Below are 26,116 nucleotides of genomic sequence, written 5' to 3' on the forward strand. Positions count from 1 at the left end.
ATAGAGGGCTATGGTGAAAAAGGAAATATCCTCAGATGAAATCTGGAAAGAAGCTTTCTGAGAAACTGCTTAGTGTTCTGTTAATTCATCTCACAGAGTTACATCTGTATTTCGTGGATCTCTTTGCTAGCCATATTTCTGTGGAATCTGAGAACAGATATTTCGGATCCCAGTGGAGACTATATGGCCAAAGGAAATATACTCCGATAACAAAGAGAAAGAAGCTTTCTGAGAAACTTCTTTGTGTTCTGTGAAATCATCTCACAGAGTTGCAGCTTTCCCCTCAAGAAGCCTTTCACTAAGACAGTTCTTGAAGATTTGGCAAAGTGACATTTGGAAGCCCATAGAGGGTTATGGTGAAAAAGGAAATATCCTGAGATGAAATCTGGAAAGAAGCTTTCTGAGAAACTGCTTAGTGTTCTGTTAATTCATCTCACAGAGTTACATCTGTATTTCGTGGATCTCTTTGCTAGCCTTATTTCTGTGGAATCTGAGAACAGATATTTCGGTTCCCTTTGGAGACTATAGGGCCAAAGGAAATATCCTCCGATAACAAAGAGAAAGAAGCTTTCTGAGAAACTTCTTTGTGTTCTGTGAAATCATCTCACAGAGTTACACCTTTCCCCTCAAGAAGCCTTTCGCTAAGACAGTTCTTGTGGAATTGGCAAAGTGATATTTGGAAGCCCATAGAGGGCTATGGTGAAAAAGGAAATATCCTCAGATGAAATCTGGAAAGAAGCTTTCTGAGAAACTGCTTAGTGTTCTGTTAATTCATCGCACAGAGTTACATCTGTATTTCGTGGATCTCTTTGCTAGCCTTATTTCTGTGGAATCTGAGAACAGATATTTCGGATCCCTTTGGAGACTATAGGGCCAAAGGAAATATCCTCCGATAACAAAGAGAAAGAAGCTTTCTGAGAAACTTCTTTGTGTTCTGTGAACTAATCTCACAGAGTTACAGCTTTCCCCTCAAGAAGCCTTTCGCTAAGACAGTTCTTGTGGAATTGGCAAAGTGATATTTGGAAGCCCATAGAGGGCTATGGTGAAAAAGGAAATATCCTCAGATGAAATCTGGAAAGAAGCTTTCTGAGAAACTGCTTAGTGTTCTGTTAATTCATCTCGCAGAGTTACATCTTTATTTCGTCGATCTCTTTGCTAGCCTTATTTCTGTGGAATCTGAGAACAGATATTTCTGATCCCTGTGGAAACTATATGGCCAAAGGAAATATCCTCCGATAACAAAGAGAAAGAAGCTTTCTGAGAAACTTCTTTGTGTTCTGTGAAATCATCTCACAGAGTTACAGCTTTCCCCTCAAGAAGCCTTTCGCTGAGACAGTTTTTGTGGAATTGGCAAAGTGATATTTGGAAGCCCATAGAGGGCTATAGTGAAAAAGGAAATATCCTCAGATGAAATCTGGAAAGAAGCTTTCTGAGAAACTGCTTAGTGTTCTGTTAATTCATCTCACAGAGTTACATCTGTATTTCGTGGATCTCTTTGCTAGCCTTATTTCTGTGGAATCTGAGAACAGATATTTCGGATCCCTTTGGAGACTATAGGGCCAAAGGAAATATCCTCCGATAACAAAGAGAAAGAAGCTTTCTGAGAAACTTCTTTGTGTTCTGTGAAATAATCTCACAGAGTTACAGCTTTCCCCTCAAGAAGCCTTTCGCTAAGACAGTTCTTGTGGAATTGGCAAAGTGATATTTGGAAGCCCATAGAGGGCTATGGTGAAAAAGGAAATATCCTTAGATGAAATCTGCAAAGAAGCTTTCTGAGAAACTGCTTAGTGTTCTGTTAATTCATCTCACAGAGTTACATCTGTATTTCGTGGATCTCTTTGCTAGCCTTATTTCTGTGGAATCTGAGAACAGATATTTCGGTTCCCTTTGGAGCCTATAGGGCCAAAGAAAATATCCTCCGATAACAAAGAGAAAGAAGCTTTCTGAGAAACTTCTTTGTGTTCTGTGAAATCATCTCACAGAGTTACAGCTTTCCCCTCAAGAAGCCTTTCGCTAAGACAGTTCTTGTGGAATTGGCAAAGTGATATTTGGAAGCCCATAGAGGGCTATGGTGAAAAAGGAAATATCCTCAGATGAAATCTGGAAAGAAGCTTTCTGAGAAACTGCTTAGTGTTCTGTTAATTCATCTCACAGAGTAACATCTGTATTTCGTGGATCTCTTTGCTAGCCTTATTTCTGTGGAATCTGAGAACAGATATTTCTGATCCCTGGGGAGACTATATGGCCAAAGGAAATATCCTCCGAAAACAAAGAGAAAGAAGCTTTCTGAGAAACTTCTTTGTGTTCTGTGAAATCATCTCACAGAGTTACAGCTTTCCCCTCAAGAAGCCTTTCGCTAAGACAGTTCTTGTAGATTTGCAAAGTGATATTTGGAAGCCCATAGAGGGCTATGGTGAAAAAGGAAATATCCTGAGATGAAATCTGGAAAGAAGCTTTCTGAGAAACTGCTTAGTGTTCTGTTAATTCATCTCACAGAGTTACATCTGTATTTCGTGGATCTCTTTGCTAGCCTTATTGCTGAGGAATCTGAGAACAGATATTTCGGTTCCCTTTGGAGACTATAGGGCCAAAGGAAATATCCTCCGATAACAAAGAGAAAGAAGCTTTCTGAGAAACTTCTTTGTGTTCTGTGAAATAATCTCACAGAGTTACAGCTTTCCCCTCAAGAAGCCTTTCGCTAAGACAGTTCTTGTGGAATTGGCAAAGTGATATTTGGAAGCCCATAGAGGGCTATGGTGAAAAAGGAAATATCCTCAGATGAAATCTGGAAAGAAGCTTTCTGAGAAACTGCTTAGTGTTCTGTTAATTCATCTCACAGAGTTACATCTTTATTTCGTCGATCTCTTTGCTAGCCTTATTTCTGTGGAATCTGAGAACAGATATTTCTGATCCCTGTGGAGACTATATGGCCAAAGGAAATATCCTCCGATAACAAAGAGAAAGAAGCTTTCTGAAAAACTTCTTTGTGTTCTGTGAAATCATCTCACAGAGTTACAGCTTTCCCCTCAAGAAGCCTTTCGCTAAGACAGTTTTTGTGGAATTGGCAAAGTGATATTTGGAAGCCCATAGAGGGCTATGGTGAAAAAGGAATTATCCTCAGATGAAATCTGGAAAGAAGCTTTCTGAGAAACTGCTTAGTGTTCTGTTAATTCATCTCACAGAGTTACATCTGTATTTCGTGGATCTCTTTGCTAGCCTTATTTCTGTGGAATCTGAGAACAGATATTTCGGATCCCTTTGGAGACTATAGGGCCAAAGGAAATATCCTCCGATAACAAAGAGAAAGAAGCTTTCTGAGAAACTTCTTTGTGTTCTGTGAAATCATCTCACAGAGAGTTACAGCTTTCCCCTCAAGAAGCCTTTCGCTAAGACAGTTCTTGTGGAATTGGCAAAGTGATATTTGGAAGCCCATAGAGGGCTATGGTGAAAAAGGAAATATCCTCAGATGAAATCTGGAAAGAAGCTTACTGAGAAACTGCTTAGTGTTCTGTTAATTCATCTCACAGAGTTACATCTGTATTTCGTGGATCTCTTTGCTAGCCTTATTTCTGTGGAATCTGAGAACAGATATTTCGGATCCCTTTGGAGACTATAGGGCCAAAGGAAATATCCTCCGATAACAAAGAGAAAGAAGCTTTCTGAGAAACTTCTTTGTGTTCTGTGAAATCATCTCACAGAGTTACAGCTTTCCCCTCAAGAAGCCTTTCGCTAAGACACTTCTTGTGGAATTGGCAAAGTGATATTTGGAAGCCCATATAGGGCTATGGTGAAAAAGGAAATATCCTCAGATGAAATCTGGAAAGAAGCTTTCTGAGAAACTGCTTAGTGTTCTGTAATTTATCTCACAGAGTTACATCTGTATTTCGTGGATCTCTTTGCTAGCCTTATTTCTGTGGAATCTGAGAACAGATATTTCGGTTCCCTTTGGAGACTATTGGGCCAAAGGAAATATCCTCCGATAACAAAGAGAAAGAAGCTTTCTGAGAAACTTCTTTGTGTTCTGTGAAATCATCTCACAGAGTTACAGCTTTCCCCTCAAGAAGCCTTTCGCTAAGACAGTTCTTGTGGAATTGGCAAAGTGATATTTGGAAGCCCATAGAGGGCTATGGTGAAAAAGGAAATATCCTCAGATGAAATCTGGAAAGAAGCTTTCTGAGAAACTGCTTAGTGTTCTGTTAATTCATCTCACAGAGTTACATCTGTATTTCGTGAATCTCTTTGCTAGCCTTATTTCTGTGGAATCTGAGAACAGATATTTGGGATCCCTTTGGAGACTATAGGGCCAAAGGAAATATCCTCCGATAACAAAGAGAAAGAAGCTTTCTGAGAAACTTCTTTGTGTTCTGTGAAATCATCTCACAGAGTTACAGCTTTCCCCTCAAGAAGCCTTTCGCTAAGACAGTTCTTGTGGAATTGGCAAAGTGATATTTGGAAGCCCATAGAGGGCTATGGTGAAAAAGGAAATATCCTCAGATGAAATCTGGAAAGAAGCTTTCTGAGAAACTGCTTAGTGTTCTGTTAATTCATCTCACAGAGTTACATCTGTATTTCGTGGATCTCTTTGCTAGCCTTATTTCTGTGGAATCTGAGAACAGATATTTCTGATCCCTCTGGAGACTATATGGCCAAAGGAAATATCCTCCGATAACAAAGAGAAAGAAGCTTTCTGAGAAACTTCTTTTTGTTCTGTGAAATCATCTCACAGAGTTACAGCTTTCCCCTCAAGAAGCCTTTCGCTAAGACAGTTCTTGTGGAATTGGCAAAGTGATATTTGGAAGCCCATAGAGGGCTATGGTGAAAAAGGAAATATCCTCAGATGAAATCTGGAAAGAAGCTTTCTGAGAAACTGCTTAGTGTTCTGTTAATTCATCTCACAGAGTTACATCTGTATTTCGTGGATCTCTTTGCTAGCCTTATTTCTGTGGAATCTGAGAACAGATATTTCGGATCCCTTTGGAGACTATAGGGCCAAAGGAAATATCCTCCGATAACAAAGAGAAAGAAGCTTTCTGAGAAACTTCTTTGTGTTCTGTGAAATCATCTCACAGAGTTACAGCTTTCCCCTCAAGAAGCCTTTCGCTAAGACAGTTCTTGTGGAATTGGCAAAGTGATATTTGGAAGCCCATAGAGGGCTATGGTGAAAAAGGAAATATCCTCAGATGAAATCTGGAAAGAAGCTTTCTGAGAAACTGCTTAGTGTTCTGTTAATTCATCGCACAGAGTTACATCTGTATTTCGTGGATCTCTTTGCTAGCCTTATTTCTGTGGAATCTTAGAACAGATATTTCGGATCCCTTTGGAGACTATAGGGCCAAAGGAAATATCCTCCGATAACAAAGAGAAAGAAGCTTTCTGAGAAACTTCTTTGTGTTCTGTGAACTAATCTCACAGAGTTACAGCTTTCCCCTCAAGAAGCCTTTCGCTAAGACAGTTCTTGTGGAATTGGCAAAGTGATATTTGGAAGCCCATAGAGGGCTATGGTGAAAAAGGAAATATCCTGAGATGAAATCTGGAAAGAAGCTTTTTGAGAAACTGCTTAGTGTTCTGTTAATTCATCTCGCAGAGTTACATCTTTATTTCGTCGATCTCTTTGCTAGCCTTATTTCTGTGGAATCTGAGAACAGATATTTCTGATCCCTGTGGAGACTACATGGCCAAAGGAAATATCCTCCGATAACAAAGAGAAAGAAGCTTTCTGAGAAACTTCTTTGTGTTCTGTGAAATCATCTCACAGAGTTACAGCTTTCCCCTCAAGAAGCCTTTCGCTAAGACAGTTTTTGTGGAATTGGCAAAGTGATATTTGGAAGCCCATAGAGGGCTATAGTGAAAAAGGAAATATCCTCAGATGAAATCTGGAAAGAAGCTTTCTGAGAAACTGCTTAGTGTTCTGTTAATTCATCTCACAGAGTTACATCTGTATTTCGTGGATCTCTTTGCTAGCCTTATTTCTGTGGAATATGAGAACAGATATTTCGGATCCCTTTGGAGACTATAGGGCCAAAGGAAATATCCTCCGATAACAAAGAGAAAGAAGCATTCTGAGAAACTTCTTTGTGTTCTGTGAAATAATCTCACAGAGTTACAGCTTTCCCCTCAAGAAGCCTTTCGCTAAGACAGTTCTTGTGGAATTGGCAAAGTGATATTTGGAAGCCCATAGAGGGCTATGGTGAAAAAGGAAATATCCTCAGATGAAATCTGCAGAGAAGCTTTCTGAGAAACTGCTTAGTGTTCTGTTAATTCATCTCACAGAGTTACATCTGTATTTCGTGGATCTCTTTGCTAGCCTTATTTCTGTGGAATCTGAGAACAGATATTTCGGTTCCCTTTGGAGCCTATAGGGCCAAAGGAAATATCCTCCGATAACAAAGAGAAAGAAGCTTTCTGAGAAACTTCTTTGTGTTCTTTGAAATCATCTCACAGAATTACAGCTTTCCCCTCAAGAAGCCTTTCGCTAAGACAGTTCTTGTGGAATTGGCAAAGTGATATTTGGAAGCCCATAGAGGGCTATGGTGAAAAAGGAAATATCCTCAGATGAAATCTGGAAAGAAGCTTTCTGAGAAACTGCTTAGTGTTCTGTTAATTCATCTCACAGAGTAACATCTGTATTTCGTGGATCTCTTTGCTAGCCTTATTTCTGTGGAATCTGAGAACAGATATTTCTGATCCCTGTGGAGACTATATGGCCAAAGGAAATATCCTCCGAAAACAAAGAGAAAGAAGCTTTCTGAGAAACTTCTTTGTTTTCGGTGAAATCATCTCACAGAGTTACAGCTTTCCCCTCAAGAAGCCTTTCGCTAAGACAGTTCTTGTAGATTTGCAAAGTGATATTTGGAAGCCCATAGAGGGCTATGGTGAAAAAGGAAATATCCTGAGATGAAATCTGGAAAGAAGCTTTCTGAGAAACTTCTTAGTGTTCTGTTAATTCATCTCACAGAGTTACATCTGTATTTCGTGGATCTCTTTGCTAGCCTTATTGCTGTGGAATCTGAGAACAGATATTTCGGTTCCCTTTGGAGACTATAGGGCCAAAGGAAATATCCTCCGATAACAAAGAGAAAGAAGCTTTCTGAGAAACTTCTTTGTGTTCTGTGAAATAATCTCACAGAGTTACAGCTTTCCCCTCCAGAAGCCTTTCGCTAAGACAGTTCTTGTGGAATTGGCAAAGTGATATTTGGAAGCCCATAGAGGGCTATGGTGAAAAAGGAAATATCCTCAGATGAAATCTGGAAAGAAGCTTTCTGAGAAACTGCTTAGTGTTCTGTTAATTCATCTCACAGAGTTACATCTTTATTTCGTCGATCTCTTTGCTAGCCTTATTTCTGTGGAATCTGAGAACAGATATTTCTGATCCCTGTGGAGACAATATGGCCAAAGGAAATATCCTCCGATAACAAAGAGAAAGAAGCTTTCTGAGAAACTTCTTTGTGTTCTGTGAAATCATCTCACAGAGTTACAGCTTTCCCCTCAAGAAGCCTTTCGCTAAGACAGTTTTTGTGGAATTGGCAAAGTGATATTTGGAAGCCCATAGAGGGCTATGGTGAAAAAGGAAATATCCTCAGATGAAATCTGGAAAGAAGCTTTCCGAGAAACTGCTTAGTGTTCTGTTAATTCATCTCACAGAGTTACATCTGTATTTCGTGGATCTCTTTGCTAGCCTTATTTCTGTGGAATCTGAGAACAGATATTTCGGATCCCTTTGGAGACTATAGGGCCAAAGGAAATATCCTCCGATAACAAAGAGAAAGAAGCTTTCTGAGAAACTTCTTTGTGTTCTGTGAACTAATCTCACAGAGTTACAGCTTTCCCCTCAAGAAGCCTTTCGCTAAGACAGTTCTTGTGGAATTGGCAAAGTGATATTTGGAAGCCCATAGAGGGCTATGGTGAAAAAGGAAATATCCTCAGATGAAATCTGCAAAGAAGCTTTCTGAGAAACTGCTTAGTGTTCTGTTAATTCATCTCACAGAGTTACATCTGTATTTCGTGGATCTCTTTGCTAGCCTTATTTCTGTGGAATCTGAGAACAGATATTTCGGTTCCCTTTGGAGCCTATAGGGCCAAAGGAAATATCCTCCGATAACAAAGAGAAAGAAGCTTTCTGAGAAACTTCTTTGTGTTCTGTGAAATAATCTCACAGAGTTACAGCTTTCCCCTCCAGAAGCCTTTCGCTAAGACAGTTCTTGTGGAATTGGCAAAGTGATATTTGGAAGCCCATAGAGGGCTATGGTGAAAAAGGAAATATCCTCAGATGAAATCTGGAAAGAAACTTTCTGAGAAACTGCTTAGTGTTCTGTTAATTCATCTCACAGAGTTACATCTGTATTTCGTGAATCTCTTTGCTAGCCTTATTTCTGTGGAATCTGAGAACAGATATTTGGGATCCCTTTGGAGACTATAGGGCCAAAGGAAATATCCTCCGATAACAAAGAGAAAGAAGCTTTCTGAGAAACTTCTTTGTGTTCTGTGAAATCATCTCACAGAGTTACAGCTTTCCCCTCAAGAAGCCTTTCGCTAAGACAGTTCTTGTGGAATTGGCAAAGTGATATTTGGAAGCCCATAGAGGGCTATGGTGAAAAAGGAAATATCCTCAGATGAAATCTGGAAAGAAGCTTTCTGAGAAACTGCTTAGTGTTCTGTTAATTCATCTCACAGAGTTACATCTGTATTTCGTGGATCTCTTTGCTAGCCTTATTTCTGTGGAATCTGAGAACAGATATTTCTGATCCCTCTGGAGACTATATGGCCAAAGGAAATATCCTCCGATAACAAAGAGAAAGAAGCTTTCTGAGAAACTTCTTTTTGTTCTGTGAAATCATCTCACAGAGTTACAGCTTTCCCCTCAAGAAGCCTTTCGCTAAGACAGTTCTTGTGGAATTGGCAAAGTGATATTTGGAAGCCCATAGAGGGCTATGGTGAAAAAGGAAATATCCTCAGATGAAATCTGGAAAGAAGCTTTCTGAGAAACTGCTTAGTGTTCTGTTAATTCATCTCACAGAGTTACATCTGTATTTCGTGGATCTCTTTGCTAGCCTTATTTCTGTGGAATCTGAGAACAGATATTTCGGATCCCTTTGGAGACTATAGGGCCAAAGGAAATATCCTCCGATAACAAAGAGAAAGAAGCTTTCTGAGAAACTTCTTTGTGTTCTGTGAAATCATCTCACAGAGTTACAGCTTTCCCCTCAAGAAGCCTTTCGCTAAGACAGTTCTTGTGGAATTGGCAAAGTGATATTTGGAAGCCCATAGAGGGCTATGGTGAAAAAGGAAATATCCTCAGATGAAATCTGGAAAGAAGCTTTCTGAGAAACTGCTTAGTGTTCTGTTAATTCATCGCACAGAGTTACATCTGTATTTCGTGGATCTCTTTGCTAGCCTTATTTCTGTGGAATCTTAGAACAGATATTTCGGATCCCTTTGGAGACTATAGGGCCAAAGGAAATATCCTCCGATAACAAAGAGAAAGAAGCTTTCTGAGAAACTTCTTTGTGTTCTGTGAACTAATCTCACAGAGTTACAGCTTTCCCCTCAAGAAGCCTTTCGCTAAGACAGTTCTTGTGGAATTGGCAAAGTGATATTTGGAAGCCCATAGAGGGCTATGGTGAAAAAGGAAATATCCTGAGATGAAATCTGGAAAGAAGCTTTTTGAGAAACTGCTTAGTGTTCTGTTAATTCATCTCGCAGAGTTACATCTTTATTTCGTCGATCTCTTTGCTAGCCTTATTTCTGTGGAATCTGAGAACAGATATTTCTGATCCCTGTGGAGACTATATGGCCAAAGGAAATATCCTCCGATAACAAAGAGAAAGAAGCTTTCTGAGAAACTTCTTTGTGTTCTGTGAAATCATCTCACAGAGTTACAGCTTTCCCCTCAAGAAGCCTTTCGCTAAGACAGTTTTTGTGGAATTGGCAAAGTGATATTTGGAAGCCCATAGAGGGCTATAGTGAAAAAGGAAATATCCTCAGATGAAATCTGGAAAGAAGCTTTCTGAGAAACTGCTTAGTGTTCTGTTAATTCATCTCACAGAGTTACATCTGTATTTCGTGGATCTCTTTGCTAGCCTTATTTCTGTGGAATATGAGAACAGATATTTCGGATCCCTTTGGAGACTATAGGGCCAAAGGAAATATCCTCCGATAACAAAGAGAAAGAAGCATTCTGAGAAACTTCTTTGTGTTCTGTGAAATAATCTCACAGAGTTACAGCTTTCCCCTCAAGAAGCCTTTCGCTAAGACAGTTCTTGTGGAATTGGCAAAGTGATATTTGGAAGCCCATAGAGGGCTATGGTGAAAAAGGAAATATCCTCAGATGAAATCTGCAGAGAAGCTTTCTGAGAAACTGCTTAGTGTTCTGTTAATTCATCTCACAGAGTTACATCTGTATTTCGTGGATCTCTTTGCTAGCCTTATTTCTGTGGAATCTGAGAACAGATATTTCGGTTCCCTTTGGAGCCTATAGGGCCAAAGGAAATATCCTCCGATAACAAAGAGAAAGAAGCTTTCTGAGAAACTTCTTTGTGTTCTTTGAAATCATCTCACAGAATTACAGCTTTCCCCTCAAGAAGCCTTTCGCTAAGACAGTTCTTGTGGAATTGGCAAAGTGATATTTGGAAGCCCATAGAGGGCTATGGTGAAAAAGGAAATATCCTCAGATGAAATCTGGAAAGAAGCTTTCTGAGAAACTGCTTAGTGTTCTGTTAATTCATCTCACAGAGTAACATCTGTATTTCGTGGATCTCTTTGCTAGCCTTATTTCTGTGGAATCTGAGAACAGATATTTCTGATCCCTGTGGAGACTATATGGCCAAAGGAAATATCCTCCGAAAACAAAGAGAAAGAAGCTTTCTGAGAAACTTCTTTGTTTTCGGTGAAATCATCTCACAGAGTTACAGCTTTCCCCTCAAGAAGCCTTTCGCTAAGACAGTTCTTGTAGATTTGCAAAGTGATATTTGGAAGCCCATAGAGGGCTATGGTGAAAAAGGAAATATCCTGAGATGAAATCTGGAAAGAAGCTTTCTGAGAAACTTCTTAGTGTTCTGTTAATTCATCTCACAGAGTTACATCTGTATTTCGTGGATCTCTTTGCTAGCCTTATTGCTGTGGAATCTGAGAACAGATATTTCGGTTCCCTTTGGAGACTATAGGGCCAAAGGAAATATCCTCCGATAACAAAGAGAAAGAAGCTTTCTGAGAAACTTCTTTGTGTTCTGTGAAATAATCTCACAGAGTTACAGCTTTCCCCTCCAGAAGCCTTTCGCTAAGACAGTTCTTGTGGAATTGGCAAAGTGATATTTGGAAGCCCATAGAGGGCTATGGTGAAAAAGGAAATATCCTCAGATGAAATCTGGAAAGAAACTTTCTGAGAAACTGCTTAGTGTTCTGTTAATTCATCTCACAGAGTTACATCTTTATTTCGTCGATCTCTTTGCTAGCCTTATTTCTGTGGAATCTGAGAACAGATATTTCTGATCCCTGTGGAGACAATATGGCCAAAGGAAATATCCTCCGATAACAAAGAGAAAGAAGCTTTCTGAGAAACTTCTTTGTGTTCTGTGAAATCATCTCACAGAGTTACAGCTTTCCCCTCAAGAAGCCTTTCGCTAAGACAGTTTTTGTGGAATTGGCAAAGTGATATTTGGAAGCCCATAGAGGGCTATGGTGAAAAAGGAAATATCCTCAGATGAAATCTGGAAAGAAGCTTTCCGAGAAACTGCTTAGTGTTCTGTTAATTCATCTCACAGAGTTACATCTGTATTTCGTGGATCTCTTTGCTAGCCTTATTTCTGTGGAATCTGAGAACAGATATTTCGGATCCCTTTGGAGACTATAGGGCCAAAGGAAATATCCTCCGATAACAAAGAGAAAGAAGCTTTCTGAGAAACTTCTTTGTGTTCTGTGAACTAATCTCACAGAGTTACAGCTTTCCCCTCAAGAAGCCTTTCGCTAAGACAGTTCTTGTGGAATTGGCAAAGTGATATTTGGAAGCCCATAGAGGGCTATGGTGAAAAAGGAAATATCCTCAGATGAAATCTGCAAAGAAGCTTTCTGAGAAACTGCTTAGTGTTCTGTTAATTCATCTCACAGAGTTACATCTGTATTTCGTGGATCTCTTTGCTAGCCTTATTTCTGTGGAATCTGAGAACAGATATTTCGGTTCCCTTTGGAGCCTATAGGGCCAAAGGAAATATCCTCCGATAACAAAGAGAAAGAAGCTTTCTGAGAAACTTCTTTTTGTTCTGTGAAATCATCTCACAGAGTTACAGCTTTCCCCTCAAGAAGCCTTTCGCTAAGACAGTTCTTGTGGAATTGGCAAACTGATATTTGGAAGCCCATAGAGGGCTACGGTGAAAAAGGAAATATCCTCAGATGAAATCTAGAAAGAAGCTTTCTGAGAAACTGCTTAGTGTTCTGTTAATTCATCTCACAGAGTTACATCTGTATTTCGTGGATCTCTTTGCTAGCCTTATTTCTGTGGAATCTGAGAACAGATATTTCGGATCCCTTTGGAGACTATAGGGCCAAAGGAAATATCCTCCGATAACAAAGAGAAAGAAGCTTTCTGAGAAACTTCTTTGTGTTCTGTGAAATCATCTCACAGAGTTACAGCTTTCCCCTCAAGAAGCCTTTCGCTAAGACAGTTCTTGTGGAATTGGCAAAGTGATATTTGGAAGCCCATAGAGGGCTATGGTGAAAAAGGAAATATCCTCAGATGAAATCTGGAAAGAAGCTTTCTGAGAAACTGCTTAGTGTTCTGTTAATTCATCTCACAGAGTTACATCTGTATTTCGTGGATCTCTTTGCTAGCCTTATTTCTGTGGAATCTGAGAACAGATATTTCGGTTCCCTTTGGAGACTATAGGGCCAAAGGAAATATCCTCCGATAACAAAGAGAAAGAAGCTTTCTGAGAAACTTCTTTGTGTTCTGTGAAATCATCTCACAGAGTTACAGCTTTCCCCTCAAGAAACCTTTCGCTAAGACAGTTCTTGTGGAATTGGCAAAGTGATATTTGGAAGCCCTTAGAGGGCTATGGTGAAAAAGGAAATATCCTCAGATGAAGTCTGGAAAGAAGCTTTCTGAGAAACTGCTTAGTGTTCTGTTAATTCATCTCACAGAGTTACATCTGTATTTCGTGGATCTCTTTGCTAGCCTTATTTCTGTGGAATCTGAGAACAGATATTTCGGATCTCTTTGGAGACTATAGGGCCAAAGGAAATATCCTCCGATAACAAAGAGAAAGAAGCTTTCTGAGAAACTTCTTTGTGTTCTGTGAAATCATCTCACAGAGTTACAGCTTTCCCCTCAAGAAGCCTTTCGCTAAGACAGTTCTTGTGGAATTGGCAAAGTGATATTTGGAAGCCCATAGAGGGCTATGGTGAAAAAGGAAATATCCTCAGATGAAATCTGGAAAGAAGCTTTCTGAGAAACTGCTTAGTGTTCTGTTAATTCATCTCACAGAGTTACATCTTTATTTCGTCGATCTCTTTGCTAGCCTTATTTCTGTGGAATCTGAGAACAGATATTTCTGATCCCTGTGGAGACTATATGGCCAAAGGAAATATCCTCCGATAACAAAGAGAAAGAAGCTTTCTGAGAAACTTCTTTGTGTTCTGTGAAATCATCTCACAGAGTTACAGCTTTCCCCTCAAGAAGCCTTTCGCTAAGACAGTTCTTGTGGAATTGGCAAAGTGATATTTGGAAGCCCATAGAGGGCTATGGTGAAAAAGGAAATATCCTCAGATGAAATCTGCAAAGAAGCTTTCTGAGAAACTGCTTAGTGTTCTGTTAATTCATCTCACAGAGTTACATCTGTATTTCGTGGATCTCTTTGCTAGCCTTATTTCTGTGGAATCTGAGAACAGATATTTCGGTTCCCTTTGGAGCCTATAGGGCCAAAGGAAATATCCTCCGATAACAAAGAGAAAGAAGCTTTCTGAGAAACTTCTTTTTGTTCTGTGAAATCATCTCACAGAGTTACAGCTTTCCCCTCAAGAAGCCTTTCGCTAAGACAGTTCTTGTGGAATTGGCAAAGTGATATTTGGAAGCCCATAGAGGGCTACGGTGAAAAAGGAAATATCCTCAGATGAAATCTGGAAAGAAGCTTTCTGAGAAACTGCTTAGTGTTCTGTTAATTCATCTCACAGAGTTACATCTGTATTTCGTGGATCTCTTTGCTAGCCTTATTTCTGTGTAATCTGAGAACAGATATTTCTGATCCCTGTGGAGACTATATGGCCAAAGGAAATATCCTCCGAAAACAAAGAGAAAGAAGCTTTCTGAGAAACTTCTTTGTGTTCTGTGAAATCATCTCACAGAGTTACAGCTTTCCCCTCAAGAAGCCTTTCGCTAAGACAGTTTTTGTGGAATTGGCAAAGTGATATTTGGAAGCCCATAGAGGGCTATGGTGAAAAAGGAAATATCCTCAGATGAAATCTGGAAAGAAGCTTTCTGAGAAACTGCTTAGTGTTCTGTTAATTCATCTCACAGAGTTACATCTGTATTTCGTGGATCTCTTTGCTAGCCTTATTTCTGTGGAATCTGAGAACAGATATTTCGGATCCCTTTGGAGACTATAGGGCCAAAGGAAATATCCTCCGATAACAAAGAGAAAGAAGCTTTCTGAGAAACTTCTTTGTGTTCTGTGAAATAATCTCACAGAGTTACAGCTTTCCCCTCAAGAAGCCTTTCGCTAAGACAGTTCTTGTGGAATTGGCAAAGTGATATTTGGAAGCCCATAGAGGGCTATGGTGAAAAAGGAAATATCCTCAGATGAAATCTGGAAAGAAGCTTTCTGAGAAACTGCTTAGTGTTCTGTTAATTCATCTCACAGAGTAACATCTGTATTTCGTGGATCTCTTTGCTAGCCTTATTTCTGTGGAATCTGAGAACAGATATTTCTGATCCCTGTGGAGACTATATGGCCAAAGGAAATATCCTCCGAAAACAAAGAGAAAGAAGCTTTCTGAGAAACTTCTTTGTTTTCGGTGAAATCATCTCACAGAGTTACAGCTTTCCCCTCAAGAAGCCTTTCGCTAAGACAGTTCTTGTAGATTTGCAAAGTGATATTTGGAAGCCCATAGAGGGCTATGGTGAAAAAGGAAATATCCTGAGATGAAATCTGGAAAGAAGCTTTCTGAGAAACTTCTTAGTGTTCTGTTAATTCATCTCACAGAGTTACATCTGTATTTCGTGGATCTCTTTGCTAGCCTTATTGCTGTGGAATCTGAGAACAGATATTTCGGTTCCCTTTGGAGACTATAGGGCCAAAGGAAATATCCTCCGATAACAAAGAGAAAGAAGCTTTCTGAGAAACTTCTTTGTGTTCTGTGAAATAATCTCACAGAGTTACAGCTTTCCCCTCCAGAAGCCTTTCGCTAAGACAGTTCTTGTGGAATTGGCAAAGTGATATTTGGAAGCCCATAGAGGGCTATGGTGAAAAAGGAAATATCCTCAGATGAAATCTGGAAAGAAACTTTCTGAGAAACTGCTTAGTGTTCTGTTAATTCATCTCACAGAGTTACATCTTTATTTCGTCGATCTCTTTGCTAGCCTTATTTCTGTGGAATCTGAGAACAGATATTTCTGATCCCTGTGGAGACTATATGGCCAAAGGAAATATCCTCCGATAACAAAGAGAAAGAAGCTTTCTGAGAAACTTCTTTGTGTTCTGTGAAATCATCTCACAGAGTTACAGCTTTCCCCTCAAGAAGCCTTTCGCTAAGACAGTTTTTGTGGAATTGGCAAAGTGATATTTGGAAGCCCATAGAGGGCTATGGTGAAAAAGGAAATATCCTCAGATGAAATCTGGAAAGAAGCTTTCCGAGAAACTGCTTAGTGTTCTGTTAATTCATCTCACAGAGTTACATCTGTATTTCGTGGATCTCTTTGCTAGCCTTATTTCTGTGGAATCTGAGAACAGATATTTCGGATCCCTTTGGAGACTATAGGGCCAAAGGAAATATCCTCCGATAACAAAGAGAAAGAAGCTTTCTGAGAAACTTCTTTGTGTTCTGTGAACTAATCTCACAGAGTTACAGCTTTCCCCTCAAGAAGCCTTTCGCTAAGACAGTTCTTGTGGAATTGGCAAAGTGATATTTGGAAGCCCATAGAGGGCTATGGTGAAAAAGGAAATATCCTCAGATGAAATCTGCAAAGAAGCTTTCTGAGAAACTGCTTAGTGTTCTGTTAATTCATCTCACAGAGTTACATCTGTATTTCGTGGATCTCTTTGCTAGCCTTATTTCTGTGGAATCTGAGAACAGATATTTCGGTTCCCTTTGGAGCCTATAGGGCCAAAGGAAATATCCTCCGATAACAAAGAGAAAGAAGCTTTCTGAGAAACTTCTTTTTGTTCTGTGAAATCATCTCACAGAGTTACAGCTTTCCCCTCAAGAAGCCTTTCGCTAAGACAGTTCTTGTGGAATTGGCAAACTGATATTTGGAAGCCCATAGAGGGCTATGGTGAAAAAGGAAATATCCTCAGATGAAATCTGGAAAGAAGCTTTCTGAGAAACTGCTTAGTGTTCTGTTAATTCATCTCACAGAGTTACATCTGTATTTCGTGGATCTCTTTGCTAGCCTTATTTCTGTGGAATCTGAGAACAGATATTTCGGTTCCCTTTGGAGACTATAGGGCCAAAGGAAATATCCTCCGATAACAAAGAGAAAGAAGCTTTCTGAGAAACTTCTTTGTGTTCTGTGAAATCATCTCACAGAGTTACAGCTTTCCCCTCAAGAAACCTTTCGCTAAGACAGTTCTTGTGGAATTGGCAAAGTGATATTTGGAAGCCCTTAGAGGGCTATGGTGAAAAAGGAAATATCCTCAGATGAAGTCTGGAAAGAAGCTTTCTGAGAAACTGCTTAGTGTTCTGTTAATTCATCTCACAGAGTTACATCTGTATTTCGTGGATCTCTTTGCTAGCCTTATTTCTGTGGAATCTGAGAACAGATATTTCGGATCTCTTTGGAGACTATAGGGCCAAAGGAAATATCCTCCGATAACAAAGAGAAAGAAGCTTTCTGAGAAACTTCTTTGTGTTCTGTGAAATCATCTCACAGAGTTACAGCTTTCCCCTCAAGAAGCCTTTCGCTAAGACAGTTCTTGTGGAATTGGCAAAGTGATATTTGGAAGCCCATAGAGGGCTATGGTGAAAAAGGAAATATCCTCAGATGAAATCTGGAAAGAAGCTTTCTGAGAAACTGCTTAGTGTTCTGTTAATTCATCTCACAGAGTTACATCTTTATTTCGTCGATCTCTTTGCTAGCCTTATTTCTGTGGAATCTGAGAACAGATATTTCTGATCCCTGTGGAGACTATATGGCCAAAGGAAATATCCTCCGATAACAAAGAGAAAGAAGCTTTCTGAGAAACTTCTTTGTGTTCTGTGAAATCATCTCACAGAGTTACAGCTTTCCCCTCAAGAAGCCTTTCGCTAAGACAGTTCTTGTGGAATTGGCAAAGTGATATTTGGAAGCCCATAGAGGGCTATGGTGAAAAAGGAAATATCCTCAGATGAAATCTGCAAAGAAGCTTTCTGAGAAACTGCTTAGTGTTCTGTTAATTCATCTCACAGAGTTACATCTGTATTTCGTGGATCTCTTTGCTAGCCTTATTTCTGTGGAATCTGAGAACAGATATTTCGGTTCCCTTTGGAGCCTATAGGGCCAAAGGAAATATCCTCCGATAACAAAGAGAAAGAAGCTTTCTGAGAAACTTCTTTTTGTTCTGTGAAATCATCTCACAGAGTTACAGCTTTCCCCTCAAGAAGCCTTTCGCTAAGACAGTTCTTGTGGAATTGGCAAAGTGATATTTGGAAGCCCATATAGGGCTATGGTGAAAAAGGAAATATCCTCAGATGAAATCTGGAAAGAAGCTTTCTGAGAAACTGCTTAGTGTTCTGTAATTTATCTCACAGAGTTACATCTGTATTTCGTGGATCTCTTTGCTAGCCTTATTTCTGTGGAATCTGAGAACAGATATTTCGGTTCCCTTTGGAGACTATTGGGCCAAAGGAAATATCCTCCGATAACAAAGAGAAAGAAGCTTTCTGAGAAACTTCTTTGTGTTCTGTGAAATCATCTCACAGAGTTACAGCTTTCCCCTCAAGAAGCCTTTCGCTAAGACAGTTCTTGTGGAATTGGCAAAGTGATATTTGGAAGCCCTTAGAGGGCTATGGTGAAAAAGGAAATATCCTCAGATGAAATCTGGAAAGAAGCTTTCTGAGAAACTGCTTAGTGTTCTGTTAATTCATCTCACAGAGTTACATCTGTATTTCGTGGATCTCTTTGCTAGCCTTATTTCTGTGGAATCTGAGAACAGATATTTCGGTTGCCTTTGGAGACTATAGGGCCAAAGGAAATATCCTCCGATAACAAAGAGAAAGAAGCTTTCTGAGAAACTTCTTTGTGTTCTGTGAAATCATCTCACAGAGTTACAGCTTTCCCCTCAAGAAGCCTTTCGCTAAGACAGTTCTTGTGGAATTGGCAAAGTGATATTTGGAAGCCCATAGAGGGCTATGGTGAAAAAGGAAATATCCTCAGATGAAATCTGGAAAGAAGCTTTCTGAGAAACTGCTTAGTGTTCTGTTAATTCATCTCACAGAGTTACATCTGTATTTCGTGGATCTCTTTGCTAGCCTTATTTCTGTGGAATCTGAGAACAGATATTTCTGATCCCTCTGGAGACTATATGGCCAAAGGAAATATCCTCCGATAACAAAGAGAAAGAAGCTTTCTGAGAAACTTCTTTTTGTTCTGTGAAATCATCTCACAGAGTTACAGCTTTCCCCTCAAGAAGCCTTTCGCTAAGACAGTTCTTGTGGAATTGGCAAAGTGATATTTGGAAGCCCATAGAGGGCTATGGTGAAAAAGGAAATATCCTCAGATGAAATCTGGAAAGAAGCTTTCTGAGAAACTGCTTAGTGTTCTGTTAATTCATCTCACAGAGTTACATCTGTATTTCGTGGATCTCTTTGCTAGCCTTATTTCTGTGGAATCTGAGAACAGATATTTCGGATCCCTTTGGAGACTATAGGGCCAAAGGAAATATCCTCCGATAACAAAGAGAAAGAAGCTTTCTGAGAAACTTCTTTGTGTTCTGTGAAATCATCTCACAGAGTTACAGCTTTCCCCTCAAGAAGCCTTTCGCTAAGACAGTTCTTGTGGAATTGGCAAAGTGATATTTGGAAGCCCATAGAGGGCTATGGTGAAAAAGGAAATATCCTCAGATGAAATCTGGAAAGAAGCTTTCTGAGAAACTGCTTAGTGTTCTGTTAATTCATCGCACAGAGTTACATCTGTATTTCGTGGATCTCTTTGCTAGCCTTATTTCTGTGGAATCTGAGAACAGATATTTCGGATCCCTTTGGAGACTATAGGGCCAAAGGAAATATCCTCCGATAACAAAGAGAAAGAAGCTTTCTGAGAAACTTCTTTGTGTTCTGTGAACTAATCTCACAGAGTTACAGCTTTCCCCTCAAGAAGCCTTTCGCTAAGACAGTTCTTGTGGAATTGGCAAAGTGATATTTGGAAGCCCATAGAGGGCTATGGTGAAAAAGGAAATATCCTGAGATGAAATCTGGAAAGAAGCTTTTTGAGAAACTGCTTAGTGTTCTGTTAATTCATCTCGCAGAGTTACATCTTTATTTCGTCGATCTCTTTGCTAGCCTTATTTCTGTGGAATCTGAGAACAGATATTTCTGATCCCTGTGGAGACTATATGGCCAAAGGAAATATCCTCCGATAACAAAGAGAAAGAAGCTTTCTGAGAAACTTCTTTGTGTTCTGTGAAATCATCTCACAGAGTTACAGCTTTCCCCTCAAGAAGCCTTTCGCTAAGACAGTTTTTGTGGAATTGGCAAAGTGATATTTGGAAGCCCATAGAGGGCTATAGTGAAAAAGGAAATATCCTCAGATGAAATCTGGAAAGAAGCTTTCTGAGAAACTGCTTAGTGTTCTGTTAATTCATCTCACAGAGTTACATCTGTATTTCGTGGATCTCTTTGCTAGCCTTATTTCTGTGGAATATGAGAACAGATATTTCGGATCCCTTTGGAGACTATAGGGCCAAAGGAAATATCCTCCGATAACAAAGAGAAAGAAGCTTTCTGAGAAACTTCTTTGTGTTCTGTGAAATAATCTCACAGAGTTACAGCTTTCCCCTCAAGAAGCCTTTCGCTAAGACAGTTCTTGTGGAATTGGCAAAGTGATATTTGGAAGCCCATAGAGGGCTATGGTGAAAAAGGAAATATCCTCAGATGAAATCTGCAAAGAAGCTTTCTGAGAAACTGCTTAGTGTTCTGTTAATTCATCTCACAGAGTTACATCTGTATTTCGTGGATCTCTTTGCTAGCCTTATTTCTGTGGAATCTGAGAACAGATATTTCGGTTCCCTTTGGAGCCTATAGGGCCAAAGGAAATATCCTCCGATAACAAAGAGAAAGAAGCTTTCTGAGAAACTTCTTTGTGTTCTGTGAAATCAACTCACAGAGTTACAGCTTTCCCCTCAAGAAGCCTTTCGCTAAGACAGTTCTTGTGGAATTGGCAAAGTGATATTTGGAAGCCCATAGAGGGCTATGGTGAAAAAGGAAATATCCTCAGATGAAATCTGGAAAGAAGCTTTCTGAGAAACTGCTTAGTGTTCTGTTAATTCATCTCACAGAGTAACATCTGTATTTCGTGGATCTCTTTGCTAGCCTTATTTCTGTGGAATCTGAGAACAGATATTTCTGATCCCTGTGGAGACTATATGGCCAAAGGAAATATCCTCCGAAAACAAAGAGAAAGAAGCTTTCTGAGAAACTTCTTTGTTTTCGGTGAAATCATCTCACAGAGTTACAGCTTTCCCCTCAAGAAGCCTTTCGCTAAGACAGTTCTTGTAGATTTGCAAAGTGATATTTGGAAGCCCATAGAGGGCTATGGTGAAAAAGGAAATATCCTGAGATGAAATCTGGAAAGAAGCTTTCTGAGAAACTTCTTAGTGTTCTGTTAATTCATCTCACAGAGTTACATCTGTATTTCGTGGATCTCTTTGCTAGCCTTATTGCTGTGGAATCTGAGAACAGATATTTCGGTTCCCTTTGGAGACTATAGGGCCAAAGGAAATATCCTCCGATAACAAAGAGAAAGAAGCTTTCTGAGAAACTTCTTTGTGTTCTGTGAAATAATCTCACAGAGTTACAGCTTTCCCCTCCAGAAGCCTTTCGCTAAGACAGTTCTTGTGGAATTGGCAAAGTGATATTTGGAAGCCCATAGAGGGCTATGGTGAAAAAGGAAATATCCTCAGATGAAATCTGGAAAGAAACTTTCTGAGAAACTGCTTAGTGTTCTGTTAATTCATCTCACAGAGTTACATCTTTATTTCGTCGATCTCTTTGCTAGCCTTATTTCTGTGGAATCTGAGAACAGATATTTCTGATCCCTGTGGAGACTATATGGCCAAAGGAAATATCCTCCGATAACAAAGAGAAAGAAGCTTTCTGAGAAACTTCTTTGTGTTCTGTGAAATCATCTCACAGAGTTACAGCTTTCCCCTCAAGAAGCCTTTCGCTAACACAGTTTTTGTGGAATTGGCAAAGTGATATTTGGAAGCCCATAGAGGGCTATGGTGAAAAAGGAAATATCCTCAGATGAAATCTGGAAAGAAGCTTTCCGAGAAACTGCTTAGTGTTCTGTTAATTCATCTCACAGAGTTACATCTGTATTTCGTGGATCTCTTTGCTAGCCTTATTTCTGTGGAATCTGAGAACAGATATTTCGGATCCCTTTGGAGACTATAGGGCCAAAGGAAATATCCTCCGATAACAAAGAGAAAGAAGCTTTCTGAGAAACTTCTTTGTGTTCTGTGAACTAATCTCACAGAGTTACAGCTTTCCCCTCAAGAAGCCTTTCGCTAAGACAGTTCTTGTGGAATTGGCAAAGTGATATTTGGAAGCCCATAGAGGGCTATGGTGAAAAAGGAAATATCCTCAGATGAAATCTGCAAAGAAGCTTTCTGAGAAACTGCTTAGTGTTCTGTTAATTCATCTCACAGAGTTACATCTGTATTTCGTGGATCTCTTTGCTAGCCTTATTTCTGTGGAATCTGAGAACAGATATTTCGGTTCCCTTTGGAGCCTATAGGGCCAAAGGAAATATCCTCCGATAACAAAGAGAAAGAAGCTTTCTGAGAAACTTCTTTTTGTTCTGTGAAATCATCTCACAGAGTTACAGCTTTCCCCTCAAGAAGCCTTTCGCTAAGACAGTTCTTGTGGAATTGGCAAACTGATATTTGGAAGCCCATAGAGGGCTACGGTGAAAAAGGAAATATCCTCAGATGAAATCTAGAAAGAAGCTTTCTGAGAAACTGCTTAGTGTTCTGTTAATTCATCTCACAGAGTTACATCTGTATTTCGTGGATCTCTTTGCTAGCCTTATTTCTGTGGAATCTGAGAACAGATATTTCGGATCCCTTTGGAGACTATAGGGCCAAAGGAAATATCCTCCGATAACAAAGAGAAAGAAGCTTTCTGAGAAACTTCTTTGTGTTCTGTGAAATCATCTCACAGAGTTACAGCTTTCCCCTCAAGAAGCCTTTCGCTAAGACAGTTCTTGTGGAATTGGCAAAGTGATATTTGGAAGCCCATAGAGGGCTATGGTGAAAAAGGAAATATCCTCAGATGAAATCTGGAAAGAAGCTTTCTGAGAAACTGCTTAGTGTTCTGTTAATTCATCTCACAGAGTTACATCTGTATTTCGTGGATCTCTTTGCTAGCCTTATTTCTGTGGAATCTGAGAACAGATATTTCGGTTCCCTTTGGAGACTATAGGGCCAAAGGAAATATCCTCCGATAACAAAGAGAAAGAAGCTTTCTGAGAAACTTCTTTGTGTTCTGTGAAATCATCTCACAGAGTTACAGCTTTCCCCTCAAGAAACCTTTCGCTAAGACAGTTCTTGTGGAATTGGCAAAGTGATATTTGGAAGCCCTTAGAGGGCTATGGTGAAAAAGGAAATATCCTCAGATGAAGTCTGGAAAGAAGCTTTCTGAGAAACTGCTTAGTGTTCTGTTAATTCATCTCACAGAGTTACATCTGTATTTCGTGGATCTCTTTGCTAGCCTTATTTCTGTGGAATCTGAGAACAGATATTTCGGATCTCTTTGGAGACTATAGGGCCAAAGGAAATATCCTCCGATAACAAAGAGAAAGAAGCTTTCTGAGAAACTTCTTTGTGTTCTGTGAAATCATCTCACAGAGTTACAGCTTTCCCCTCAAGAAGCCTTTCGCTAAGACAGTTCTTGTGGAATTGGCAAAGTGATATTTGGAAGCCCATAGAGGGCTATGGTGAAAAAGGAAATATCCTCAGATGAAATCTGGAAAGAAGCTTTCTGAGAAACTGCTTAGTGTTCTGTTAATTCATCTCACAGAGTTACATCTTTATTTCGTCGATCTCTTTGCTAGCCTTATTTCTGTGGAATCTGAGAACAGATATTTCTGATCCCTGTGGAGACTACATGGCCAAAGGAAATATCCTCCGATAACAAAGAGAAAGAAGCTTTCTGAGAAACTTCTTTGTGTTCTGTGAAATCATCTCACAGAGTTACAGCTTTCCCCTCAAGAAGCCTTTCGCTAAGACAGTTCTTGTGGAATTGGCAAAGTGATATTTGGAAGCCCATAGAGGGCTATGGTGAAAAAGGAAATATCCTCAGATGAAATCTGCAAAGAAGCTTTCTGAGAAACTGCTTAGTGTTCTGTTAATTCATCTCACAGAGTTACATCTGTATTTCGTGGATCTCTTTGCTAGCCTTATTTCTGTGGAATCTGAGAACAGATATTTCGGTTCCCTTTGGAGCCTATAGGGCCAAAGGAAATATCCTCCGATAACAAAGAGAAAGAAGCTTTCTGAGAAACTTCTTTTTGTTCTGTGAAATCATCTCACAGAGTTACAGCTTTCCCCTCAAGAAGCCTTTCGCTAAGACAGTTCTTGTGGAATTGGCAAAGTGATATTTGGAAGCCCATAGAGGGCTACGGTGAAAAAGGAAATATCCTCAGATGAAATCTGGAAAGAAGCTTTCTGAGAAACTGCTTAGTGTTCTGTTAATTCATCTCACAGAGTTACATCTGTATTTCGTGGATCTCTTTGCTAGCCTTATTTCTGTGTAATCTGAGAACAGATATTTCTGATCCCTGTGGAGACTATATGGCCAAAGGAAATATCCTCCGAAAACAAAGAGAAAGAAGCTTTCTGAGAAACTTCTTTGTGTTCTGTGAAATCATCTCACAGAGTTACAGCTTTCCCCTCAAGAAGCCTTTCGCTAAGACAGTTTTTGTGGAATTGGCAAAGTGATATTTGGAAGCCCATAGAGGGCTATGGTGAAAAAGGAAATATCCTCAGATGAAATCTGGAAAGAAGCTTTCTGAGAAACTGCTTAGTGTTCTGTTAATTCATCTCACAGAGTTACATCTGTATTTCGTGGATCTCTTTGCTAGCCTTATTTCTGTGGAATCTGAGAACAGATATTTCGGATCCCTTTGGAGACTATAGGGCCAAAGGAAATATCCTCCGATAACAAAGAGAAAGAAGCTTTCTGAGAAACTTCTTTGTGTTCTGTGAAATAATCTCACAGAGTTACAGCTTTCCCCTCAAGAAGCCTTTCGCTAAGACAGTTCTTGTGGAATTGGCAAAGTGATATTTGGAAGCCCATAGAGGGCTATGGTGAAAAAGGAAATATCCTCAGATGAAATCTGCAAAGAAGCTTTCTGAGAAACTGCTTAGTGTTCTGTTAATTCATCTCACAGAGTTACATCTGTATTTCGTGGATCTCTTTGCTAGCCTTATTTCTGTGGAATCTGAGAACAGATATTTCGGTTCCCTTTGGAGCCTATAGGGCCAAAGGAAATATCCTCCGATAACAAAGAGAAAGAAGCTTTCTGAGAAACTTCTTTGTGTTCTGTGAAATCATCTCACAGAGTTACAGCTTTCCCCTCAAGAAGCCTTTCGCTAAGACAGTTCTTGTGGAATTGGCAAAGTGATATTTGGAAGCCCATAGAGGGCTATGGTGAAAAAGGAAATATCCTCAGATGAAATCTGGAAAGAAGCTTTCTGAGAAACTGCTTAGTGTTCTGTTAATTCATCTCACAGAGTAACATCTGTATTTCGTGGATCTCTTTGCTAGCCTTATTTCTGTGGAATCTGAGAACAGATATTTCTGATCCCTGTGGAGACTATATGGCCAAAGGAAATATCCTCCGAAAACAAAGAGAAAGAAGCTTTCTGAGAAACTTCTTTGTTTTCGGTGAAATCATCTCACAGAGTTACAGCTTTCCCCTCAAGAAGCCTTTCGCTAAGACAGTTCTTGTAGATTTGCAAAGTGATATTTGGAAGCCCATAGAGGGCTATGGTGAAAAAGGAAATATCCTGAGATGAAATCTGGAAAGAAGCTTTCTGAGAAACTTCTTAGTGTTCTGTTAATTCATCTCACAGAGTTACATCTGTATTTCGTGGATCTCTTTGCTAGCCTTATTGCTGTGGAATCTGAGAACAGATATTTCGGTTCCCTTTGGAGACTATAGGGCCAAAGGAAATATCCTCCGATAACAAAGAGAAAGAAGCTTTCTGAGAAACTTCTTTGTGTTCTGTGAAATAATCTCACAGAGTTACAGCTTTCCCCTCCAGAAGCCTTTCGCTAAGACAGTTCTTGTGGAATTGGCAAAGTGATATTTGGAAGCCCATAGAGGGCTATGGTGAAAAAGGAAATATCCTCAGATGAAATCTGGAAAGAAACTTTCTGAGAAACTGCTTAGTGTTCTGTTAATTCATCTCACAGAGTTACATCTTTATTTCGTCGATCTCTTTGCTAGCCTTATTTCTGTGGAATCTGAGAACAGATATTTCTGATCCCTGTGGAGACTATATGGCCAAAGGAAATATCCTCCGATAACAAAGAGAAAGAAGCTTTCTGAGAAACTTCTTTGTGTTCTGTGAAATCATCTCACAGAGTTACAGCTTTCCCCTCAAGAAGCCTTTCGCTAAGACAGTTTTTGTGGAATTGGCAAAGTGATATTTGGAAGCCCATAGAGGGCTATGGTGAAAAAGGAAATATCCTCAGATGAAGTCTGGAAAGAAGC

Source organism: Macaca fascicularis, chromosome 20 (genome assembly GCF_037993035.2).
Source record: "Macaca fascicularis isolate 582-1 chromosome 20, T2T-MFA8v1.1".
Taxonomy (NCBI): Eukaryota; Metazoa; Chordata; class Mammalia; order Primates; family Cercopithecidae; genus Macaca; species Macaca fascicularis.